General features: G+C 45.6%; 1 long non-coding RNA gene across 1 annotated transcript; it reads left to right on the top strand.

The window, feature by feature from the left end:
* Positions 1 to 4,486: 4,486 nt before the first annotated feature.
* LOC120298749 lies at positions 4,487 to 4,948 on the top strand. The gene is made up of 2 exons (XR_005554189.1): positions 4,487 to 4,667; positions 4,821 to 4,948. It is a non-coding gene; the product is annotated as an uncharacterized LOC120298749 (long non-coding RNA).
* Positions 4,949 to 5,000: the final 52 nt, after the last annotated feature.

The following is a 5,000-nucleotide window of genomic DNA, read 5'->3' as shown; positions in this document are numbered from 1 at the left end:
CCTGTCAGACCCTGCCTTTGCCAGCCAGAGACCCCAACCCTGAAGAGAGGGTGAGTCCCAGTCTGAGGCATCTGCAGCAAGGGGTAGATGGGTTTCCCCGGCAGATGAATGATCAGCAGCAGCAGAGGGCACCACCACCCCCTCCAGTCCAACAACAGAGAAGACCACTACAACCCCCACTTGCGCAGCCACCATTGGGAGGCCTACAGCTGCAGGGGGTACCATCCATCCCCGCTGGCCAGCAGCCATGGAACCAGCCCCAGTGGGGGCCACAGCAGCCTGTGTTTGCACCACCCTTCAATGCAACGTTTGATGGGGACCCAGAGACGCTGATTTTTTTCCTCAACCAAGTGCGTTCTCATCTAAATCGCTGGGCCTATCTCTATCCGGAACCAGGGGCCATGGTTGACGTCATTGGGGCCAACCTGGAGGGAGAAGCATCTGAATGGCTGAACAATCTATATAGCGAGCAAGCCCTCGAATTGGAGGATCCTCATCTCTTTCTCTTAGGACTGAGAGAACGATTTGAAGACCCATCCATCGGCCTCAAAGCAGCAGGACAAATTCACAAAATAAAACAAGCGGGGAGGCCTGCCCTAGAGTACGTGCGAGAGTTCCGCAAGATGGCAGGGCGAATAGAGGGGTGGCCTGAGCAGTCCCTCATCCATCACTTCATCGAGGGATTAGATGATCACCTCTCCCAGGCTTGCATCTATCGAGAAGTACCTGATCGGCTGCAGGAGTGGTACCAGACGGCCGTGAAGCTGGATGTTAAGCTCTCTCGCTATAAAAAGCCTCCCCCACAGGAACCCGAACAGCAACCAGAGCTACCTGAACAGCAATCACCCCCACGAAAGCCTTCAACCACTGCAAGGGCTGAGAGACCCAGGCCACCTGCACGCCCTTCCTTCAAGTGTTTCCGGTGTGGACAAGGAGGACACCGAGCGGCCACCTGTCCAGTCCCCTACCCTCGACTGCAGAGCAAGCCAGGACCGGCGATGCAAAAGAAACCTGCTCAGTGGCTACCAAGAGAAAAATCTAATCGACTCACGCAAGAACCAGTCGCCCAGGTTACACCCCACACACAGGAGAATGCCAAGACTCCAGGTGGACCTGCCCCTGCTCTTCCCTTCTTTGATAGCGACGATGAAGGAGAAAACGACCCAATGGTGAGTCAACAAATCCTGCCTTTTTCACTGCCCGCCAAACTTGTAATCCCTAAGTCTGGGGCACAAATAGACTTAAACGTACTAATTGATTCGGGATGTACCCGCTGCATTATTAGTCTGGCGTTTGCCATGAAAATGGGCATAAGGGCAAAACAGCTTTCCAAACCGATGAGATTTGAGCAAGCCGATGGCTCCCTGATGGGAGGGACTCTTATTACACAATTAACTGAGCCTTTACGCCTAGAAATAGGTGCACACTGGGAGTTTATTCGTTTCCTGGTGGCTCCAAAGATGACCGAGGCAGTGATCCTGGGACTAGCCTGGTTGGACAAATGGAAGCCATTTATCTGGTGGGAGAAAGGAATGAGAATTGTGAGACTACCTATAGGGCCTGATCCCCCCATTGATTCAACAGATGTTACCGGGCATCTTAGGCCACCCAATGAGCGAGCGCACATGGCCGTCTCACTGACCCCAGGTGAACCAGTCATCCCCAAAGAATACTTGGACCTGGCGGAGGTGTTCAGTGAAAAAGAATGTGATGCCCTACCCCCTCACAGACCCAATGACTGCTCCATCGAACTGGTGCCCGGAGCCAAACTCCCACGTCCGAGGATGTATGCTATGTCCCCCCTCGAAATGGAGGAGATGCAGCGATATGTGAACAAGAACCTAGCGAGGGGGTTTATTGAACGGGCCAAATCTTCCGTGGGAGCCCCTGTGTTGTTTAAAGAGAAAAAAGATGGGTCTCTTCGTCTCTGCGTAGACTACCAGGGACTCAATGCTGTAAGTGTGGAAAATAAATACCCCCTCCCCCTCCTAAAGGATTTATTGACCCACCTGGCTAAGGGGAGTGTCTTCACTAAGTTAGACCTAAGAGAGGCATACTACCGGGTGAGAATAAAAGAGGGAGACGAGTGGAAAACTGCCTTCAACTGTCCAATGGGGAGCTATCAGTTCAAAGTCATGCCATTTGGACTACAGGGGGCCCCAGCCGTATTTATGCAGTTGATTAATGAGGTTCTACATGATCACTTGTACAAAGGGGTTTTGGTGTATCTTGATGATATCCTGATATACAGCACAAACATGAATGATCACATAAAACTAGTGAGAGAAGTGTTAAAGAAACTATTGAATGCCAAGCTTTATGTCAAATTGTCAAAATGTGAATTTCACCGAACCCAATTAGACTATCTTGGCTACCGAATTTCCAATGAGGGCATTGAAATGGATCCGGCCAAGGTAAAAACTATAATCGAATGGCAACCCCCAAGGACTCGCAAACAGCTCCAAAGCTTTCTGGGTTTTGCCAACTTTTATCGTCAATTCATCCCTTCTTTTGCCGAGATTGCCCTTCCTCTTACAGAACTACTCAAAACAGGCAAAGGAGGAGGGAAGCCACGACCGGGCCAACCACTAGCATGGACAATGAGCTGTCAAACAGCTTTTGAGAATTTAAAGAGACTATTTGCCGCTGAACCGGTTCTAAAGCACCCCTGCCCAGGGGAACCCTTTGTGATTCAAGCCGACACCAGCGATATGGCGGTTGGAGCAGTGTTACTTCAAAAGAACAAAAATGGGATCCTGCAACCCTGTGCCTACACCTCTAAGAAATTCACTGAGAGCGAGCGAAGATGGGCAATCTGGGAAAAAGAGGCCTTTGCAATTAGGTGGGCGCTATTGAACTGGCGACACTATCTAGAAGGGAGCAAGGTACCATTTGAGGTATGGACAGATCACAAGAACCTAGAGGCACTGAAAACTCCTCGCAAATTGTCACCAAAGCAAGTACGGTGGGCACAGTACTTTAACCGCTTCAACTTCACTCTAAAGTACATACCAGGAGGAAAGAACTTTCTAGCTGATGCGCTATCCCGGTTACCCCAGTACAAAAGTGAACGAGAGCAGGTTAACGAGGCAATTATTCCCAATCCACAAACTGTCACTCAACTTACACCTCGCAGGGTCCCCAATCCGGATGACCCTGGAGTGAAGAAAATAAAACGAGAGCTCCTCACTGACCAATGGTTCAAAGATAATCAAGCGTCCCTAACATGCAGGGATGGCTTGGCTTACAAAGGGGGGCCGGATGTCAATGCTGCAAATACTGTATATTCTTGCTTTGACAATATGCAAAACTGTTTGGCATTTATTGGGTTAATACTTAGCTTAGACTGGGCGGGGGAAAAAGCCCGGGAAAGAAAGAGGAAGTAAACTTTTGACCTTCTCACTAATTGGATAATGTGACCTGTGACTGCATGAGAAGGGAGGGGTTGAGCAAGGAAAGCTTGATGCCAGCGACCGGAAGTTCAGATTCTGGCATCAATTAGTCCAACACGGTGACCGGCAAAATTTGTAGCTCTGCAAATAAAGACTTTAGGAAACATGCCTGAAAGTTCTTTGAAGTGCTTCTTTAGTCGGAACTTGTGACACATACATTACAACTGGGAAAACCAGTAGTATAATATATAATAGTATAAAATCAGATTTAAGCTTTTCACTAAGATCTTGGAAAGAAGCAGAAAAAAAATTCTTAAGATTATTTTTTCTCAAGTTAAATACCATTTTGAATACCATTTAAATACAACTTAGAACAAGAATGACTTTGTCTGATGACTTAATATCAGCACAGCCTGGATCTCGATAAGGATAAATATGCCATTAATTTTTCTTTTGATTCACAATTCTTGAAATAACTTTATTGGGGGTTTTGTTATTGTAACTTATTTTTTTGGGTACGCTTCACTTTAGTATTGATTTACCCAATTCTCAGCCAAATATGTTTTGTTTGAATAAGGAGGCAAAGTGGAGAAACAGTTTGGTCTAGTGATTAGAGCAAAATATGACAACTCTGGGTACTGAGTTCTAGTCCCACCTTGGGCCTGAAAGTTGACTGAGTGAATTTGGCTAAACTGACAGTTTTGATAAAAGAAAAGAATAAAAGCATTATTGTTTCTACTTGGAAACTGCTTCTGGACTTTGTGCTTGAGGTGGAAAAAAATGATACTATGATTTTGGGGTTTACTGATTAGACTGATTTGTTGATAGAGAAATGGCTAGTTCATACTAATACAGAAATGCAAAAAGTTGAGATTCGATTTTCATGCCTTATTTTACTGCAACAGGGAATCGGAATTCAATGCCTTTTGTTTCTCCCCCCCCTTTCCACATTTCCCCTTTTCCTCTTTCCCTGTGGTTGTTCCTTACTATTTGCTTTTTATTTTGATATTTTTACGTTATAAATGAATAAAAATATAAATGGATAAAGGAATCCTGCAGTTCTGTAGAAGAAGGTAGTGTCTTGGAAGGGAAAGTATATTTAAATATTAAGGAATCTTTACTCATCATTTACGTGTCTCCTCTTTTTCTTTTCATAGGGAATGCCCAACCACAGTGTAATCAGGAAGGCGGATTCTGCCGTGTCAGCCGATGTCCTCTTGGAACTTCTAACATTGGGAACCTGGGCTGTGGGTCGCTATTGAAGTGTTGTAAAAGGTAAGAAAACTCTCCTCTAATAGAGATACTACAGATAGAGTACATAATGAGATTCTCTGCCTGATATTGTTTGCATTCACAAAGCTTTGCAAAGCAAAGAATTGACTTTAAACTCACTTTGATCAACTTATTATTTTTTTCTCATTTGTATAGGGGAAGTGGAAAATAATGCCATCTCCATCTCCGACCATGGATATCTTCAAGATATGGTCAAGGACCTGAGATTGCCACCTGCTATCGCTTCATCTTTCTTTATATAAATAAAATTGCTACGCATCAAACTCTAAAACATTTGTGGTGAAAGAGAGAGAGAGGGATGGAGAGGGAGGGAGG

The sequence above is a fragment of the Crotalus tigris genome, unplaced genomic scaffold, assembly GCF_016545835.1.
Source record: "Crotalus tigris isolate CLP2741 ecotype Arizona unplaced genomic scaffold, ASM1654583v1 scf7180000024121.42302, whole genome shotgun sequence".
NCBI lineage: Eukaryota > Metazoa > Chordata > Lepidosauria > Squamata > Viperidae > Crotalus > Crotalus tigris.
This window is presented reverse-complemented; position numbering and strand designations above follow the sequence as displayed.